General features: G+C 38.6%; 59 pseudogenes; all 59 read left to right on the top strand.

Annotated features, from left to right (window-relative positions):
- Positions 1-34: 34 nt before the first annotated feature.
- LOC149591389 (5S ribosomal RNA) lies at positions 35-137 on the top strand (annotated as a pseudogene).
- Positions 138-274: 137 nt separating this feature from the next.
- Positions 275-393, top strand: LOC149591388 (5S ribosomal RNA; annotated as a pseudogene).
- Positions 394-529: 136 nt separating this feature from the next.
- Positions 530-632, top strand: LOC149591387 (5S ribosomal RNA; annotated as a pseudogene).
- Positions 633-768: 136 nt separating this feature from the next.
- Positions 769-887, top strand: LOC149591386 (5S ribosomal RNA; annotated as a pseudogene).
- Positions 888-1,021: 134 nt separating this feature from the next.
- LOC149591385 (5S ribosomal RNA) lies at positions 1,022-1,124 on the top strand (annotated as a pseudogene).
- Positions 1,125-1,261: 137 nt separating this feature from the next.
- On the top strand, positions 1,262-1,380 carry LOC149591384 (5S ribosomal RNA; annotated as a pseudogene).
- A 1,924-nt stretch (positions 1,381-3,304) lies between these two features.
- Positions 3,305-3,407, top strand: LOC149591383 (5S ribosomal RNA; annotated as a pseudogene).
- A 119-nt stretch (positions 3,408-3,526) lies between these two features.
- On the top strand, positions 3,527-3,629 carry LOC149591382 (5S ribosomal RNA; annotated as a pseudogene).
- A 137-nt stretch (positions 3,630-3,766) lies between these two features.
- On the top strand, positions 3,767-3,885 carry LOC149591381 (5S ribosomal RNA; annotated as a pseudogene).
- Positions 3,886-4,021: 136 nt separating this feature from the next.
- LOC149591380 (5S ribosomal RNA) lies at positions 4,022-4,140 on the top strand (annotated as a pseudogene).
- Positions 4,141-4,276: 136 nt separating this feature from the next.
- LOC149591379 (5S ribosomal RNA) lies at positions 4,277-4,379 on the top strand (annotated as a pseudogene).
- Positions 4,380-4,501: 122 nt separating this feature from the next.
- On the top strand, positions 4,502-4,620 carry LOC149591378 (5S ribosomal RNA; annotated as a pseudogene).
- A 136-nt stretch (positions 4,621-4,756) lies between these two features.
- LOC149591377 (5S ribosomal RNA) lies at positions 4,757-4,859 on the top strand (annotated as a pseudogene).
- Positions 4,860-4,995: 136 nt separating this feature from the next.
- On the top strand, positions 4,996-5,114 carry LOC149591376 (5S ribosomal RNA; annotated as a pseudogene).
- A 134-nt stretch (positions 5,115-5,248) lies between these two features.
- LOC149591375 (5S ribosomal RNA) lies at positions 5,249-5,351 on the top strand (annotated as a pseudogene).
- Positions 5,352-6,122: 771 nt separating this feature from the next.
- On the top strand, positions 6,123-6,225 carry LOC149591374 (5S ribosomal RNA; annotated as a pseudogene).
- A 377-nt stretch (positions 6,226-6,602) lies between these two features.
- LOC149591373 (5S ribosomal RNA) lies at positions 6,603-6,705 on the top strand (annotated as a pseudogene).
- A 119-nt stretch (positions 6,706-6,824) lies between these two features.
- LOC149591372 (5S ribosomal RNA) lies at positions 6,825-6,943 on the top strand (annotated as a pseudogene).
- A 136-nt stretch (positions 6,944-7,079) lies between these two features.
- LOC149591371 (5S ribosomal RNA) lies at positions 7,080-7,182 on the top strand (annotated as a pseudogene).
- Positions 7,183-7,320: 138 nt separating this feature from the next.
- LOC149591370 (5S ribosomal RNA) lies at positions 7,321-7,439 on the top strand (annotated as a pseudogene).
- A 137-nt stretch (positions 7,440-7,576) lies between these two features.
- Positions 7,577-7,695, top strand: LOC149591369 (5S ribosomal RNA; annotated as a pseudogene).
- Positions 7,696-7,831: 136 nt separating this feature from the next.
- LOC149591368 (5S ribosomal RNA) lies at positions 7,832-7,950 on the top strand (annotated as a pseudogene).
- A 136-nt stretch (positions 7,951-8,086) lies between these two features.
- Positions 8,087-8,189, top strand: LOC149591367 (5S ribosomal RNA; annotated as a pseudogene).
- Positions 8,190-8,311: 122 nt separating this feature from the next.
- LOC149591366 (5S ribosomal RNA) lies at positions 8,312-8,414 on the top strand (annotated as a pseudogene).
- A 137-nt stretch (positions 8,415-8,551) lies between these two features.
- On the top strand, positions 8,552-8,670 carry LOC149591365 (5S ribosomal RNA; annotated as a pseudogene).
- A 136-nt stretch (positions 8,671-8,806) lies between these two features.
- On the top strand, positions 8,807-8,909 carry LOC149591364 (5S ribosomal RNA; annotated as a pseudogene).
- A 136-nt stretch (positions 8,910-9,045) lies between these two features.
- On the top strand, positions 9,046-9,164 carry LOC149591363 (5S ribosomal RNA; annotated as a pseudogene).
- Positions 9,165-9,298: 134 nt separating this feature from the next.
- On the top strand, positions 9,299-9,401 carry LOC149591362 (5S ribosomal RNA; annotated as a pseudogene).
- Positions 9,402-9,538: 137 nt separating this feature from the next.
- On the top strand, positions 9,539-9,641 carry LOC149591361 (5S ribosomal RNA; annotated as a pseudogene).
- A 122-nt stretch (positions 9,642-9,763) lies between these two features.
- On the top strand, positions 9,764-9,882 carry LOC149591360 (5S ribosomal RNA; annotated as a pseudogene).
- A 136-nt stretch (positions 9,883-10,018) lies between these two features.
- On the top strand, positions 10,019-10,121 carry LOC149591359 (5S ribosomal RNA; annotated as a pseudogene).
- Positions 10,122-10,240: 119 nt separating this feature from the next.
- Positions 10,241-10,359, top strand: LOC149591358 (5S ribosomal RNA; annotated as a pseudogene).
- A 136-nt stretch (positions 10,360-10,495) lies between these two features.
- Positions 10,496-10,598, top strand: LOC149591357 (5S ribosomal RNA; annotated as a pseudogene).
- Positions 10,599-10,735: 137 nt separating this feature from the next.
- Positions 10,736-10,854, top strand: LOC149591356 (5S ribosomal RNA; annotated as a pseudogene).
- Positions 10,855-10,991: 137 nt separating this feature from the next.
- LOC149591355 (5S ribosomal RNA) lies at positions 10,992-11,110 on the top strand (annotated as a pseudogene).
- A 136-nt stretch (positions 11,111-11,246) lies between these two features.
- On the top strand, positions 11,247-11,349 carry LOC149591354 (5S ribosomal RNA; annotated as a pseudogene).
- Positions 11,350-11,471: 122 nt separating this feature from the next.
- On the top strand, positions 11,472-11,590 carry LOC149591353 (5S ribosomal RNA; annotated as a pseudogene).
- A 136-nt stretch (positions 11,591-11,726) lies between these two features.
- LOC149591352 (5S ribosomal RNA) lies at positions 11,727-11,829 on the top strand (annotated as a pseudogene).
- A 120-nt stretch (positions 11,830-11,949) lies between these two features.
- LOC149591351 (5S ribosomal RNA) lies at positions 11,950-12,068 on the top strand (annotated as a pseudogene).
- A 136-nt stretch (positions 12,069-12,204) lies between these two features.
- LOC149591350 (5S ribosomal RNA) lies at positions 12,205-12,323 on the top strand (annotated as a pseudogene).
- A 134-nt stretch (positions 12,324-12,457) lies between these two features.
- On the top strand, positions 12,458-12,560 carry LOC149591349 (5S ribosomal RNA; annotated as a pseudogene).
- A 137-nt stretch (positions 12,561-12,697) lies between these two features.
- Positions 12,698-12,800, top strand: LOC149591348 (5S ribosomal RNA; annotated as a pseudogene).
- A 122-nt stretch (positions 12,801-12,922) lies between these two features.
- On the top strand, positions 12,923-13,041 carry LOC149591347 (5S ribosomal RNA; annotated as a pseudogene).
- A 136-nt stretch (positions 13,042-13,177) lies between these two features.
- Positions 13,178-13,296, top strand: LOC149591346 (5S ribosomal RNA; annotated as a pseudogene).
- Positions 13,297-13,430: 134 nt separating this feature from the next.
- On the top strand, positions 13,431-13,533 carry LOC149591345 (5S ribosomal RNA; annotated as a pseudogene).
- A 137-nt stretch (positions 13,534-13,670) lies between these two features.
- Positions 13,671-13,773, top strand: LOC149591344 (5S ribosomal RNA; annotated as a pseudogene).
- A 122-nt stretch (positions 13,774-13,895) lies between these two features.
- Positions 13,896-14,014, top strand: LOC149591343 (5S ribosomal RNA; annotated as a pseudogene).
- A 136-nt stretch (positions 14,015-14,150) lies between these two features.
- On the top strand, positions 14,151-14,253 carry LOC149591342 (5S ribosomal RNA; annotated as a pseudogene).
- A 119-nt stretch (positions 14,254-14,372) lies between these two features.
- On the top strand, positions 14,373-14,491 carry LOC149591341 (5S ribosomal RNA; annotated as a pseudogene).
- A 136-nt stretch (positions 14,492-14,627) lies between these two features.
- LOC149591340 (5S ribosomal RNA) lies at positions 14,628-14,730 on the top strand (annotated as a pseudogene).
- Positions 14,731-14,867: 137 nt separating this feature from the next.
- On the top strand, positions 14,868-14,986 carry LOC149591339 (5S ribosomal RNA; annotated as a pseudogene).
- Positions 14,987-15,122: 136 nt separating this feature from the next.
- Positions 15,123-15,225, top strand: LOC149591338 (5S ribosomal RNA; annotated as a pseudogene).
- Positions 15,226-15,362: 137 nt separating this feature from the next.
- Positions 15,363-15,481, top strand: LOC149591337 (5S ribosomal RNA; annotated as a pseudogene).
- Positions 15,482-15,617: 136 nt separating this feature from the next.
- LOC149591336 (5S ribosomal RNA) lies at positions 15,618-15,736 on the top strand (annotated as a pseudogene).
- A 136-nt stretch (positions 15,737-15,872) lies between these two features.
- LOC149591335 (5S ribosomal RNA) lies at positions 15,873-15,975 on the top strand (annotated as a pseudogene).
- A 137-nt stretch (positions 15,976-16,112) lies between these two features.
- Positions 16,113-16,231, top strand: LOC149591334 (5S ribosomal RNA; annotated as a pseudogene).
- Positions 16,232-16,367: 136 nt separating this feature from the next.
- Positions 16,368-16,470, top strand: LOC149591333 (5S ribosomal RNA; annotated as a pseudogene).
- Positions 16,471-16,589: 119 nt separating this feature from the next.
- Positions 16,590-16,708, top strand: LOC149591332 (5S ribosomal RNA; annotated as a pseudogene).
- A 136-nt stretch (positions 16,709-16,844) lies between these two features.
- On the top strand, positions 16,845-16,947 carry LOC149591331 (5S ribosomal RNA; annotated as a pseudogene).
- The last annotated feature ends 115 nt before the right edge of the window (positions 16,948-17,062 follow it).

Below are 17,062 nucleotides of genomic sequence, written 5' to 3'. Positions count from 1 at the left end.
TTACTTTAAATTCGAATTATTAACTAGCACTCTCGGCAACGGCCATATCACGCTGAAAACACCGGTTCTCGTCCGATCACCGAAGTTAAGCAGCGTCGAGCGCAGTCAGTACTTGCGAACACTGCGTGCCGTTGGCTTTTTCCTTTTTGTTTCCTCTTTTAAATTCCACCAGATATGAAAAAAGCAAACATATCTTCATTTTATTATTGTTTTATAACGATGAAGGTTAATTTGTCTCATTTACTTTAAATTCGAATTATTAACTATAACTCTCGGCAACGGCCATATCACGCTGAAAACACTGGTTTTAGTCTGATCACCGAAGTTAATCAGCGTCGAGCGCAGTCAGTACTTGGGAGGGAGGCCACTTAGGAACACAGCGTACCGTTAGCTTTCTCAATTTTTTTCCTCTTTTAAATTCCAATAGATATGAAAAAAGCAAACATATTTTCTTTTTGTTATTGTTTTAAATAGATGAAGGTTAATTTGTCTCACTTAATTTAAATTCGAATTATTAACTAGCACTCTCGGCAACGGCCATATCACGCTGAAAACACCAGTTCTCGTCCGATCACCGAAGTTAAGCAGCGTCGAGCGCAGTCAGTACATGGGAACACTGCGTGCCGTTGGCTTTTTCCTTTTTGTTTCCTCTTATAAATTCCACCAGATATGAAAAAAGCAAACATACTTCATTTTGTTATTGTTTTATAAAGATGAAGGTTAATTTCTCTCACTTACTTTAAATTCGAATTATTAACTAGCACTCTCGGCAACGGCCATATCACGCTGAAAACACCGGTTCTCGTCCGTTCACCGAAGATAAGCAGCGTCGAGCGCAGTCAGTACTTGGGAGGGAGGCCACTTAGGAACACTGCTTGCCGTTAGCTTTTTCACTTTTTTTGTCTTTTAAATTCCAATAGATATGAAAAAAGCAAACATATTTTCTTTTTGTTATTGTTTTAAAAAGATGAAGGTTATTTGTCTCACTTAATTTAAATTCGAATTATTAACTAGCGCTCTCGGCAACGGCCATATCACGCTGAAAACACCGGTTCTCTTCCGATCACCGAAGTTAAGCAGCGTCGAGCGCCGTCAGTACTTGCGAACACTGCGTGCCGTTGGCTTCTTCCTTTTTGTTTCCTCTTTTAAATTCCACCAGATATGAAAAAAGCAAACATATCTTCATTTTATTATTGTTTTATAAAGATGAAGGTTAATTTGTCTCACTAACTTTAAATTCGAATTATTAACTAGCACTCTCGGCAACGGCCATATCACGCTGAAAACACCGGTTCTCGTCCGATCACCGAAGTTAAGCTGCGTCGAGCGCAGTCAGTACTTGGGAGGGAGACCACTTAGGAACACTGCGTGCCGTTAGCTTTCTCAATTTTTTTCCTCTTTTAAATTCCAATAGATATGAAACAAGTTGGGAAAACCAAAATATTACCTCTCCGAGTCGGGGAAAAGACTAGTATACGACTCAATATCGAAATACTAGAGCAACATTTTTTCCCTTTGTTTTGTCTAACGAGGCTTAAGTCATTGAATAGTTTTCTCTACATTGTAAAATATATAATCATCCGCTAATCCTAGGTTTCAAATCATTATTTACAAAGAATATATAAGTTCTATGTTAAATTTTATTCTCTAATGCTTACCACTAACCCGATAACGATTAGCCCTTTCACTGATCTAATGCTACCATGATGCTTTCTTCTATTATAAAATCTGTATCTGATTATTTAAACGTGTATTTAACTTTCGGCTCACTCTGAACCGTTAATGTCCCTTCATTACAGACACGATAATCAAAACCCAAAGTTTACTCCACCTCAGGTCTCAATTATTTACTCTTTGGTTTACTAAGCCTATTGCGGATCAAACTTGATTTACCCGACAGAATCCAGGCCTTAGCTTTCTGCTTGAAATAACTAAAACAAGGATTATTCTATATACAGATGTAGTATAGCTTAAGTAATATATAAACAGCCATTTCAAATAATAATATTAAAAAACATCCTTGGAATATCAAAATGAAACAGAGCTTTAAAGCTACAAAAGTACAAAATGCATCGTAATTACGAAAAGGATTTCCACATATTCACTTTATATTATGGAAAAAGTGAATATCAAGGTTCTGTAGGATTTCTTAACACATCAAAACAAAGCGAACTGCTAACTCGGCGCACTAGTGTGACAACGGACAGACACACACAGACAAAAAAAATAGACGGCTTTATAACTCTTTCCGTGTTAATTTTGAATTGAGAAAAGAGATTATCTTAAATATAAAAACAAGATTATCTTAAATATTAAAATAAATATAATTAATATTTAATATTTTCTTCGTTAGTTATTCGCCTTATTGAACGTTACATAGTTTTAAAAAAGAACAATTAAACATTCTTGAGAGACTTGACTAATATTGGCGTTTGAAATGAAGCATACGCCGGTTGCTTCGCCTCACTAAAATAGGTAGTATATAAGGGTTTCGAATCGCAGCTATAGATAAGAACAGCGCAATTGCGTGAACCTTTGGTGGAAGCCCCACCTTAGGGAGGCCGGACGTTTCTCGTAACCCTGGCCGATCGCCGCGTATGTCTTAACCTTAAGGATGATGATGGAGTAGAAGCCAGGTGTGCAGACTGGTGTCCATGTGGGATGGACAAAAACAATGACCAGTAGATGGTGGTGTGTAGAAACCAGTGTGTACAGACTGGTGTCCATGTGGGATGGACAAAGACTAGAAGATGGTGGGGATCTCATTAGAAGCCAGGTGTACAGACTGGTGGCCATGTGGGATGGACAAAGACCAGAAGATGGTGGTGATAAGAAGCCAGTGTGTACAGACTGGTGTAAATGTGGGATGTACAAAGACCACAAGAGGGTGGTGATTAGAAGCCAGTGTGTACAGACTGGTGTCCATGTGGGATGGACAAAGAGCAGCAGATGATTGTGATTAGAAGCCAGTGTGTACAGGTTGCTGTCCATGTGGGATGGACAAAGACCAGAGGCTGGTGATGTCAGACAGGCAATGGAGTAATAGCCTGTAAGTGTAATACAATTTCCGAAATTTCCGGAAATTGAGAACACGTTTGCTCCGATTTGCAAACTGCGAACGCGGTCACGTGGGTGTAACAACAGACAGACAGACACACAGACACGTCGAAATTAGAACCTCTCCGTGACATACGTCACTCGGAGAGGTAAAAAGCAAACATATCTTCTTTTTGATATTGTTTTATAAAGATGAAGGTTAATTTGTCTCACTTAATTTAAATTCGAAATATTAACTAGCACTCTCGGCAACGGCCATATCACGCTGAAAACACCGGTTCTCATCCGATCACCGAAGTTAAGCAGCGTCGAGCGCAGTCAGTACTTGGGAACACTGCGTGCCGTTGGCTTTTTCACTTTTGTTTCCTCTTAAATTCCACCAGATATGAAAAAACAAACATATCTTCTTTTTGTTATTGTTTTATAAAGATGAAGGTTAATTAAATTCAAATTATTAACTAGCACTCTCGGCAACGGCCATATCACGCTGAAAACACCGGTTCTCGTCCGATCACCGAAGTTAAGCAGCGTCGAGCGCAGTCAGTACTTGCGAACACTGCGTGCCGTTGGCTTTTTCCTTTTTGTTTCCTCTTTTAAATTCCACCAGATATGAAAAAAGCAAACATATCTTCATTTTATTATTGTTTTATAAAGATGAAGGTTAATTTGTCTCACTTACTTTAAATTCGAATTATTAACTAGCACTCTCGGCAACGGCCATATCACGCTGAAAACACCGGTTCTCGTCCGATCACCGAAGTTAATCAGCGTCGAGCGCAGTCAGTACTTGGGAGGGAGGCCACTTAGGAACACTGCTTGCCGTTAGCTTTTTCAATTTTTTTTGTCTTTTAAAATCCAATAGATATGAAAAAAGCAAACATATTTTCTTTTTGTTATTGTTTTAAAAAGATGAAGGTTAATTTGTCTCACTTAATTTAAATTCGAATTATTAACCAGCACTCTCGGCAACGGCCATATCACGCTGAAAACACCGGTTCTCGTACGATAAACGAAGTTAAGCAGCGTCGAGCGCAGTCAGTACTTGGGAGGGAGACCACTTAGGAACAGTGCGTCCCGTTGGCTTTTTCACTTTTTTTCCTCTTTTAAATTCCAATAGATATGAAAAACGCAAACATATTTTCTTTTTTATATTGTTTTAAAAAGATGAAGGTTAATTTGTCTCACTTAATATAAATTCGAATTATTAACTAGCGCTCTCGGCAACGGCCATATCACGCTGAAAACACCGGTTCTCGTCCGATCACCGAAGTTAAGCAGCGTCGAGCGCAGTCAGTACTTTTGAACACTGCGTGCCGTTGGCTTTTCCCTTTTTGTTTCCTCTTTTAAATTCCACCAGATATGAAAAAAGCAAACATATCTTCTTTTTGTAGTTGTTTTATAAGGATGAAGGTTAATTAAATTCGAATTATTAACTATAACTCTCGGCAACGGCCATATCACGCTGAAAACACCGGTTTTCGTCTTATCACCGAAGTTAATCAGCGTCGAGCGCAGTCAGTACTTGGGAGGGAGGCCACTTAGGAACACAGCGTACCGTTAGCTTTCTCAATTTTTTTCCTCTTTTAAATTCCAATAGATATGAAAAAAGCAAACATATTTTCTTTTTGTTATTGTTTTAAATAGATGAAGGTTAATTTGTCTCACTTAATTTAAATTCGAATTATTAACTAGCACTCTCGGCAACGGCCATATCACGCTGAAAACACCAGTTCTCGTCCGATCACCGAAGTTAAGCAGCGTCGAGCGCAGTCAGTACATGGGAACACTGCGTGCCGTTGGCTTTTTCCTTTTTGTTTCCTCTTATAAATTCCACCAGATATGAAAAAAGCAAACATACTTCATTTTGTTATTGTTTTATAAAGATGAAGGTTAATTTCTCTCACTTACTTTAAATTCGAAATATTAACTAACACTCTCGGCAACGGCCATATCACGCTGAAAACACCGGTTCTCGTCCGTTCACCGAAGTTAAGCAGCGTCGAGCGCAGTCAGTACTTGGGAGGGAGGCCACTTACGAACACTGCTTGCCGTTAGCTTTTTCACTTTTTTTGGCTTTTAAATTCCAATAGATATGAAAAAAGCAAACATATTTTCTTTTTGTTATTGTTTTAAAAAGATGAAGGTTATTTGTCTCACTTAATTTAAATTCGAATTATTAACTAGCGCTCTCGGCAACGGCCATATCACGCTGAAAACACCGGTTCTCTTCCGATCACCGAAGTTAAGCAGCGTCGAGCGCCGTCAGTACTTGCGAGCACTGCGTGCCGTTGGCTTTTTCCTTTTTGTTTCCTCTTTTAAATTCCACCAGATATGAAAAAAGCAAACATATCTTCATTTTATTATTGTTTTATAAAGATGAAGGTTAATTTGTCTCACCATAAGTAACATAATAAACATAAGTATGACTCTTCCTGATGTAATAATGCAAATTTCAAAATGAAACCTATAATCAACACTGACACTCTCACTTACATCAGGCCAGGACTTGCAACCCCGTCGACTACTTCATGCTGGTCTTTGGCGAATGACGTAGTTCTACAATATTAGCCAATCACAATAAACCTTCTCCTTGAACGTATTTGTGTCGGAAATAGCTCGTCTGCTATTTATTGTACAAGCTCGCAGGGTCGCGGTGTTTGTATGTTTCACTTTGAAAGTCGGATATTTCAGCACCAAAAATTATAAGCCTTTTGAAGTCTAAATATTCGGTAACTAAACCTACCCAGTGCAATTTTCAACTTCGTAATGTGGTCGCGCTAAAATCGGTAAAAAGTCAATACAAATCAACTATATAACCAAGGCTTAGGACCGTCGACTCAAATTTCAATGGCGTCTCTTTAAAACTCTGAACCGGATTTTCAATATGAGGCGGAAGTCGCTTCATTTTCCACCGCTAGGGGTCTCTGTGCTGGGCGCGAACTTATGATGACGTAAAAGGTCCGAAAATAGGTTTATAGTTAGTTTTGGCTAATTGTCATACTTATGGTTATTATGTTACTTATGGTCTCACTAACTTTAAATTCGAATTATTAACTAGCACTCTCGGCAACGGCCATATCACGCTGAAAACACCGGTTCTCGTCCGATCACCGAAGTTAAGCTGCGTCGAGCGCAGTCAGTACTTGGGAACACTGCGTGCCGTTGGCTTTTTCCTTTTTGTTTCCTCTTTTAAATTCCACCAGATATGAAAAAATCAAACATATCATCTTTTTGTTATTGTTTTATAAAGATGAAGGTTAATTAGATTCAAATTATTAACTAGCACTCTCGGCAACAGCCATATCACGCTGACTACACCGGTTGTCGTTCGTTACCCGAAGTTAAGCAGCGTCGAGCGCAGTCAGTACTTGGGAGGGAGACCACTTAGGAACACTGCGTGCCGTTAGCTTTCTCAATTTTTTTCCTCTTTTAAATTCAAATAGATATGAAAAAAGCAAACATATCTTCTTTTTGATATTGTTTTATAAAGATGAAGGTTAATTTGTCTCACTTAATTTAAATTCGAAATATTAACTAGCACTCTCGGCAACGGCTATATCACGCTGAAAACACCGGTTCTCGTCCGATCACCGAAGTTAAGCAGCGTCGAGCGCAGTCAGTACTTGGGAACACTGCGTGCCGTTGGCTTTTTCACTTTTGTTTTCTCTTAAATTCCACCAGATATGAAAAAACAAACATATCTTCTTTTTGTTATTGTTTTATAAAGATGAAGGTTAATTAAATTCAAATTATTAACTAGCACTCTCGGCAACGGCCATATCACGCTGAAAACACCGGTTCGTGTCCGATCACCGAAGTTAAGCAGCGTCGAGCGCAGTCAGTACTTGGGAGGGAGGCCACTTAGGAACACTACTTGCCTTTAGTTTTTTCACTTTTTTTTGTCTTTTAAATTCCAATAGATATGAAAAAAGCAAACATACTTTCTTTTTGTTATTGTTTTAAAAAGATGAAGGTTAATTTGTCTCACTTACTTTAAATTCGAATTATTAACTAGCACTCTCGGCAACGGCCATATCACGCTGAAAACACCGGTTCTCGTCCGATCACCGAAGTTAAGCAGCGTCGAGCGCAGTCAGTACTTGCGAACACTGCGTGCCGTTGGCTTTTTCCTTTTTGTTTCCTCTTTTAAATTCCACCAGATATGAAAAAAAGCAAACATATCTTCATTTTATTATTGTTTTATAAAGATGAAGGTTAATTTGTCTCACTTACTTTAAATTCGAATTATTAACTAGCACTCTCGGCAACGGCCATATCACGCTGAAAACACCGGTTCTCGTCCGATCACCGAAGTTAATCAGCGTCGAGCGCAGTCAGTACTTGGGAGGGAGGCCACTTAGGAACACTGCTTGCCGTTAGCTTTTTCACTTTTTTTTTGTCTTTTAAATTCCAATAGATATGAAAAAAGCAAACATATCTTCATTTTATTATTGTTTTATAAAGATGAAGGTTAATTTGTCTCACTTACTTTAAATTCGAATTATTAACTAGCACTCTCGGCAACGGCCATATCACGCTGAAAACACCGGTTCTCGTCCGATCACCGAAGTTAATCAGCGTCGAGCGCAGTCAGTACTTGGGAGGGAGGCCACTTAGGAACACTGCTTGCCGTTAGCTTTTTCACTTTTTTTTGTCTTTTAAAATCCAATAGATATGAAAAAAGCAAACATATTTTCTTTTTGTTATTGTTTTAAAAAGATGAAGGTTAATTTGTCTCACTTAATTTAAATTCGAATTATTAACCAGCTCTCTCGGCAACGGCCATATCACGCTGAAAACACCGGTTCTCGTCCGATAAACGAAGTTAAGCAGGGTCGAGCGCAGTCAGTACTTGGGAGGGAGACCACTTAGGAACAGTGCGTCCCGTTGGCTTTTTCACTTTTTTTCCTCTTTTAAATTCCAATAGATATGAAAAACGCAAACATATTTTCTTTTTTATATTGTTTTAAAAAGATGAAGGTTAATTTGTCTCACTTAATATAAATTCGAATTATTAACTAGCGCTCTCGGCAACGGCCATATCACGCTGAAAACACCGGTTCTCGTCCGATCACCGAAGTTAAGCAGCGTCGAGCGCAGTCAGTACTTTTGAACACTGCGTGCCGTTGGCTTTTCCCTTTTTGTTTCCTCTTTTAAATTCCACCAGATATGAAAAAAGCAAACATATCTTCTTTTTGTAGTTGTTTTATAAGGATGAAGGTTAATTAAATTCAAATTATTAACTAGCGCTCTCGGCAACGGCCATATCACGCTGAAAACACCGGTTCTCGTCCGATCACCGAAGTTAAGCAGCGTCGAGCGCAGTCAGTACTTGCGAACACTGCGTGCCGTTGGCTTTTTCCTTTTTGTTTCCTCTTTTAAATTCCACCAGATATGAAAAAAGCAAACATATCTTCATTTTATTATTGTTTTATAAAGATGAAGGTTAATTTGTCTCACTTACTTTAAATTCGAATTATTAACTATAACTCTCGGCAACGGCCATATCACGCTGAAAACACCGGTTTTCGTCTGATCACCGAAGTTAATCAGCGTCGAGCGCAGTCAGTACTTGGGAGGGAGGCCACTTAGGAACACAGCGTACCGTTAGCTTTCTCAATTTTTTTCCTCTTTTAAATTCCAATAGATATGAAAAAAGCAAACATATTTTCTTTTTGTTATTGTTTTAAATAGATGAAGGTTAATTTGTCTCACTTAATTTAAATTCGAATTATTAACTAGCACTCTCGGCAACGGCCATATCACGCTGAAAACACCAGTTCTCGTCCGATCACCGAAGTTAAGCAGCGTCGAGCGCAGTCAGTACATGGGAACACTGCGTGCCGTTGGCTTTTTCCTTTTTGTTTCCTCTTATAAATTCCACCAGATATGAAAAAAGCAAACATACTTCATTTTGTTATTGTTTTATAAAGATGAAGGTTAATTTCTCTCACTTACTTTAAATTCGAATTATTAACTAGCACTCTCGGCAACGGCCATATCACGCTGAAAACACCGGTTCTCGTCCGTTCACCGAAGTTAAGCAGCGTCGAGCACAGTCAGTACTTGGGAGGGAGGCCACTTACGAACACTGCTTGCCGTTAGCTTTTTCACTTTTTTTGGCTTTTAAATTCCAATAGATATGAAAAAAGCAAACATATTTTCTTTTTGTTATTGTTTTAAAAAGATGAAGGTTATTTGTCTCACTTAATTTAAATTCGAATTATTAACTAGCGCTCTCGGCAACGGCCATATCACGCTGAAAACACCGGTTCTCTTCCGATCACCGAAGTTAAGCAGCGTCGAGCGCCGTCAGTACTTGCGAACACTGCGTGCCGTTGGCTTTTTCCTTTTTGTTTCCTCTTTTAAATTCCACCAGATATGAAAAAAGCAAACATATCTTCATTTTATTATTGTTTTATTAAGATGAAGGTTAATTTGTCTCACTAACTTTAAATTCGAATTATTAACTAGCACTCTCGGCAACGGCCATATCACGCTGAAAACACCGGTTCTCGTCCGATCACCGAAGTTAAGCTGCGTCGAGCGCAGTCAGTACTTGGGAACACTGCATGCCGTTGGCTTTTTCCTTTTTGTTTCCTCTTTTAAATTCCACCAGATATGAAAAAAGCAAACATATCATCTTTTTGTTATTGTTTTATAAAGATGAAGGTTAATTAGATTCAAATTATTAACTAGCACTCTCGGCAACAGCCATATCACGCTGACTACACCGGTTGTCGTTCGTTAACCGAAGTTAAGCAGCGTCGAGCGCAGTCAGTACTTGGGAGGGAGACCACTTAGGAACACTGCGTGCCGTTAGCTTTCTCAATTTTTTTCCTCTTTTAAATTCCAATAGATATGAAAAAAGCAAACATATCTTCTTTTTGATATTGTTTTATAAAGATGAAGGTTAATTTGTCTCACTTAATTTAAATTCGAAATATTAACAAGCACTCTCGGCAACGGCCATATCACGCTGAAAACACCGGTTCTCGTCCGATCACCGAAGTTAAGCAGCGTCGAGCGCAGTCAGTACTTGGGAACACTGCGTGCCGTTGGCTTTTTCACTTTTGTTTCCTCTTAAATTCCACCAGATATGAAAAAACAAACATATCTTCTTTTTGTTATTGTTTTATAAAGATGAAGGTTAATTAAATTCAAATTATTAACTAGCACTCTCGGCAACGGCCATATCACGCTGAAAACACCGGTTCTCGTCCGATCACCGAAGTTAAGCAGCGTCGAGCGCAGTCAGTACTTGGGAGGGAGGCCACTTAGGAACACTACTTGCCTTTAGTTTTTTCACTTTTTTTTGTCTTTTAAATTCCAATAGATATGAAAAAAGCAAACATACTTTCTTTTTGTTATTGTTTTAAAAAGATGAAGGTTAATTTGTCTCACTTACTTTAAATTCGAATTATTAACTAGCACTCTCGGCAACGGCCATATCACGCTGAAAACACCGGTTCTCGTCCGATCACCGAAGTTAAGCAGCGTCGAGCGCAGTCAGTACTTGCGAACACTGCGTGCCGTTGGCTTTTTCCTTTTTGTTTCCTCTTTTAAATTCCACCAGATATGAAAAAAGCAAACATATCTTCATTTTATTATTGTTTTATAAAGATGAAGGTTAATTTGTCTCACTTACTTTAAATTCGAATTATTAATTAGCACTCTCGGCAACGGCCATATCACGCTGAAAACACCGGTTCTCGTCCGATCACCGAAGTTAATCAGCGTCGAGCGCAGTCAGTACTTGGGAGGGAGGCCACTTAGGAACACTGCTTGCCGCTAGCTTTTTCACTTTTTTTTTGTCTTTTAAAATCCAATAGATATGAAAAAAGCAAACATATTTTCTTTTTGTTATTGTTTTAAAAAGATGAAGGTTAATTTGTCTCACTTAATTTAAATTCGAATTATTAACCAGCACTCTCGGCAACGGCCATATCACGCTGAAAACACCGGTTCTCGTCCGATAAACGAAGTTAAGCAGCGTCGAGCGCAGTCAGTACTTGGGAGGGAGACCACTTAGGAACAGTGCGTCCCGTTGGCTTTTTCACTTTTTTTCCTCTTTTAAATTCCAATAGATATGAAAAACGCAAACATATTTTCTTTTTTATATTGTTTTAAAAAGATGAAGGTTAATTTGTCTCACTTAATATAAATTCGAATTATTAACTAGCGCTCTCGGCAACGGCCATATCACGCTGAAAACACCGGTTCTCGTCCGATCACCGAAGTTAAGCAGCGTCGAGCGCAGTCAGTACTTTTGAACACTGCGTGCCGTTGGCTTTTCCCTTTTTGTTTCCTCTTTTAAATTCCACCAGATATGAAAAAAGCAAACATATCTTCTTTTTGTAGTTGTTTTATAAGGATGAAGGTTAATTAAATTCAAATTATTAACTAGCACTGTCGGCAACGGCCATATCACGCTGAATACACCGGTTCTCGTCCGATCACCGAAGTTAAGCAGAGTCGAGCGCAGTCAGTACTTGGGAGGGAGGCCACTTAGGAACACTGCTTGCCGTTAGCTTTTTCACTTTTTTTTGTCTTTTAAATTCTAATAGATATGAAAAAAGCGAACATACTTTCTTTTTGTTTTTGTTTTAAAAAGATGAAGGTTATTTTGTCTCACTTACTTTAAATTCGAATTATTAACTAGCACTCTCGGCAATGGCCATATCACGCTGAAAACACCGGTTCTCGTCCGATCACCGAAGTTAAGCAGCGTCGAGCGCAGTCAGTACTTGGGAACACTGCGTGCCGTTGGCTTTTTCCTTTTTGTTTCCTCTTTTAAATTCCACCAGATATGAAAAAAGCAAACATATCTTTTTTGTTATTGTTTTATAAAGATGAAGTTTAATTAGATTCAAATTATTAACTAGCACTCTCGGCAACAGCCATATCACGCTGACTACACCGGTTCTCGTCCGATAACCGAAGTTAAGCAGCGTCGAGCGCAGTCAGTACTTGGGAGGGAGACCACTTAGGAACACAGCGAACCGTTAGCTTTCTCAATTTTTTTCCTCTTTTAAATTCCAATAGATATGAAAAAAGCAAACATATTTTCTTTTTGTTATTGTTTTAAAAAGATGAAGGTTAATTTGTCTCACTTACTTTAAATTCGAATTATTAACTAGCACTCTCGGCAACGGCCATATCACGCTGAAAACACCGGTTCTCGTCCGTTCACCGAAGTTAAGCAGCGTCGAGCGCAGTCAGTACTTGGGAGGGAGGGCACTTAGGAACACTGCTTGCCGTTAGCTTTTTCACTTTTTTTGTCTTTTAAATTCCAATAGATATGAAAAAAGCAAACATATTTTCTTTTTGTTATTGTTTTAAAAAGATGAATTTTATTTGTCTCACTTAATTTAAATTCGAATTATTAACTAGCGCTCTCGGCAACGGCCATATCACGCTGAAAACACCGGTTCTCTTCCGATCACCGAAGTTAAGCAGCGTCGAGCGCCGTCAGTACTTGCGAACACTGCGTGCCGTTGGCTTTTTCCTTTTTGTTTCCTCTTTTAAATTCCACCAGATATGAAAAAAGCAAACATATCTTCATTTTATTATTGTTTTATAAAGATGAAGGTTAATTTGTCTCACTAACTTTAAATTCGAATTATTAACTAGCACTCTCGGCAACGGCCATATCACGCTGAAAACACCGGTTCTCGTCCGATCACCGAAGTTAAGCTGCGTCGAGCGCAGTCAGTACTTGGGAACACTGCGTGCCGTTGGCTTTTTCCTTTTTGTTTCCTCTTTTAAATTCCACCAGATATGAAAAAAGCAAACATATCATCTTTTTGTTATTGTTTTATAAAGATGAAGGTTAATTAGATTCAAATTATTAACTAGCACTCTCGGCAACAGCCATATCACGCTGACTACACCGGTTGTCGTTCGTTAACCGAAGTTAAGCAGCGTCGAGCGCAGTCAGTACTTGGGAGGGAGACCACTTAGGAACACTGCGTGCCGTTAGCTTTCTCAATTTTTTTCCTCTTTTAAATTCCAATAGATATGAAAAAAGCAAACATATCTTCTTTTTGATATTGTTTTATAAAGATGAAGGTTAATTTGTCTCACTTACTTTAAATTCGAATTATTAACTAGCACTCTCGGCAACGGCCATATCACGCTGAAAACACCGGTTCTCGTCCGTTCACCGAAGTTAAGCAGCGTCGAGCGCAGTCAGTACTTGGGAGGGAGGCCACTTAGGAACACTGCTTGCCGTTAGCTTTTTCACTTTTTTTGTCTTTTAAATTCCAATAGATATGAAAAAAGCAAACATATTTTCTTTTTGTTATTGTTTTAAAAAGATGAAGGTTATTTGTCTCACTTAATTTAAATTCGAATTATTAACTAGCGCTCTCGGCAACGGCCATATCACGCTGAAAACACCGGTTCTCTTCCGATCACCGAAGTTAAGCAGCGTCGAGCGCCGTCAGTACTTGCGAACACTGCGTGCCGTTGGCTTTTTCCTTTTTGTTTCCTCTTTTAAATTCCACCAGATATGAAAAAAGCAAACATATCTTCATTTTATTATTGTCTTATAAAGATGAAGGTTAATTTGTCTCACTAACTTTAAATTCGAATTATTAACTAGCACTCTCGGCAACGGCCATATCACGCTGAAAACACCGGTTCTCGTCCGATCACCGAAGTTAAGCTGCGTCGAGCGCAGTCAGTACTTGGGAACACTGCGTGCCGTTGGCTTTTTCCTTTTTGTTTCCTCTTTTAAATTCCACCAGATATGAAAAAAGCAAACATATCATCTTTTTGTTATTGTTTTATAAAGATGAAGGTTAATTAGATTCAAATTATTAACTAGCACTCTCGGCAACAGCCATATCACGCTGACTACACCGGTTGTCGTTCGTTAACCGAAGTTAAGCAGCGTCGAGCGCAGTCAGTACTTGGGAGGGAGACCACTTAGGAACACTGCGTGCCGTTAGCTTTCTCAATTTTTTTCCTCTTTTAAATTCCAATAGATATGAAAAAAGCAAACATATCTTCTTTTTGATATTGTTTTATAAAGATGAAGGTTAATTTGTCTCACTTAATTTAAATTCGAAATATTAACTACCACTCTCGGCAACGGCCATATCACGCTGAAAACACCGGTTCTCGTCCGATCACCGAAGTTAAGCAGCGTCGAGCGCAGTCAGTACTTGGGAACACTGCGTGCCGTTGGCTTTTTCACTTTTGTTTCCTCTTAAATTCCACCAGATATGAAAAAACAAACATATCTTCTTTTTGTTATTGTTTTATAAAGATGAAGGTTAATTAAATTCAAATTATTAACTAGCACTCTCGGCAACGGCCATATCACGCTGAAAACACCGGTTTTCGTCCGATCACCGAAGTTAAGCAGCGTCGAGCGCAGTCAGTACTTGGGAGGGAGGCCACTTAGGAACACTACTTGCCTTTAGTTTTTTCACTTTTTTTTGTCTTTTAAATTCCAATAGATATGAAAAAAGCAAACATACTTTCTTTTTGTTATTGTTTTAAAAAGATGAAGGTTAATTTGTCTCACTTACTTTAAATTCGAATTATTAACTAGCACTCTCGGCAACGGCCATATCACGCTGAAAACACCGGTTCTCGTCCGATCACCGAAGTTAAGCAGCGTCGAGCGCAGTCAGTACTTGCGAACACTGCGTGCCGTTGGCTTTTTCCTTTTTGTTTCCTCTTTTAAATTCCACCAGATATGAAAAAAGCAAACATATCTTCATTTTATTATTGTTTTATAAAGATGAAGGTTAATTTGTCTCACTTACTTTAAATTCGAATTATTAACTAGCACTCTCGGCAACGGCCATATCACGCTGAAAACACCGGTTCTCGTCCGATCACCGAAGTTAATCAGCGTCGAGCGCAGTCAGTACTTGGGAGGGAGGCCACTTAGGAACACTGCTTGCCGTTAGCTTTTTCACTTTTTTTTGTCTTTTAAATTCCAATAGATATGAAAAAAGCAAACATATTTTCTTTTTGTTATTGTTTTAAAAAGATGAAGGTTAATTTGTCTCACTTAATTTAAATTCGAATTATTAACTAGCACTCTCGGCAACGGCCATATCACGCTGAAAACACCGGTTCTCGTCCGATCACCGAAGTTAAGCAGCGTCGAGCGCAGTTAGTACTTGCGAACACTGCGTGCCGTTGGCTTTTTCCTTTTTGTTTCCTCTTTTAAATTCCACCAGATATGAAAAAAGCAAACATATCTTCATTTTATTATTGTTTTATAAAGATGAAGGTTAATTTGTCTCACTTACTTTAAATTCGAATTATTAACTAGCACTCTCGGCAACGGCCATATCACGCTGAAAACACCGGTTCTCGTCCGATCACCGAAGTTAATCAGCGTCGAGCGCAGTCAGTACTTGGGAGGGAGGCCACTTAGGAACACTGCTTGCCGTTAGCTTTTTCACTTTTTTTTGTCTTTTAAAATCCAATAGACATGAAAAAAGCAAACATATTTTCTTTTTGTTATTGTTTTAAAAAGATGAAGGTTAATTTGTCTCACTTAATTTAAATTCGAATTATTAACCAGCACTCTCGGCAACGGCCATATCACGCTGAAAACACCGGTTCTCGTCCGATAAACGAAGTTAAGCAGCGTCGAGCGCAGTCAGTACTTGGGAGGGAGACCACTTAGGAACAGTGCGTCCCGTTGGCTTTTTCACTTTTTTTCCTCTTTTAAATTCCAATAGATATGAAAAACGCAAACATATTTTCTTTTTTATATTGTTTTAAAAAGATGAAGGTTAATTTGTCTCACTTAATATAAATTCGAATTATTAACTAGCGCTCTCGGCAACGGCCATATCACGCTGAAAACACCGGTTCTCGTCCGATCACCGAAGTTAAGCAGCGTCGAGCGCAGTCAGTACTTGCGAACACTGCGTGCCGTTGGCTTTTTCCTTTTTGTTTCCTCTTTTAAATTCCACCAGATATGAAAAAAGCAAACATATCTTCATTTTATTATTGTTTTATAAAGATGAAGGTTAATTTGTCTCACTTACTTTAAATTCGAATTATTAACTAGCACTCTCGGCAACGGCCATATCACGCTGAAAACACCGGTTCTCGTCCGATCACCGAAGTTAATCAGCGTCGAGCGCAGTCAGTACTTGGGAGGGAGGCCACTTAGGAACACTGCTTGCCGTTAGCTTTTTCACTTTTTTTTGTCTTTTAAATTCCAATAGATATGAAAAAAGCAAACATATTTTCTTTTTGTTATTGTTTTAAATAGATGAAGGTTAATTTGTCTCACTTAATTTAAATTCGAATTATTAACTAGCACTCTCGGCAACGGCCATATCACGCTGAAAACACCGGTTCTCGTCCGATCACCGAAGTTAAGCAGCGTCGAGCGCAGTCAGTACTTGGGAACACTGCGTGCCGTTGGCTTTTTCACTTTTGTTTCCTCTTAAATTCCACCAGATATGAAAAAACAAACATATCTTCTTTTTGTTATTGTTTTATAAAGATGAAGGTTAATTAAATTCAAATTATTAACTAGCACTCTCGGCAACGGCCATATCACGCTGAAAACACCGGTTCTCGTCCGATCACCGAAGTTAAGCAGCGTCGAGCGCAGTCAGTACTTGGGAGGGAGGCCACTTAGGAACACTGCTTGCCGTTAGCTTTTTCACTTTTTTTTGTCTTTTAAATTCCAATAGATATGAAAAAAGCAAACATACTTTCTTTTTGTTATTGTTTTAAAAAGATGAAGGTTAATTTGTCTCACATAATTTAAATTCGAATTATTAACTAGCACTCTCGGCAACGGCCATATCACGCTGAAAACACCGGTTCTCGTCCGATCACCGAAGTTAAGCAGCGTCGAGCGCAGTCAGTACTTGCGAACACTGCGTGCCGTTGGCTTTTTCCTTTTTGTTTCCTCTTTTAAATTCCACCAGATATGAAAAAAACAAACATATCTTCATTTTATTATTGTTTTATAAAGATGAAGGTTAATTTGTCTCACTTACTTTAAATT

This window comes from Phalangium opilio, unplaced genomic scaffold (assembly GCF_054372755.1).
Source record: "Phalangium opilio isolate 3A_F unplaced genomic scaffold, DU_Popi_V2 ptg000505l_1, whole genome shotgun sequence".
NCBI classification, from domain to species: domain Eukaryota; kingdom Metazoa; phylum Arthropoda; class Arachnida; order Opiliones; family Phalangiidae; genus Phalangium; species Phalangium opilio.
Note: the sequence above shows the minus strand (reverse complement) of the source record. Positions and strands in the feature narration are given on the sequence as shown.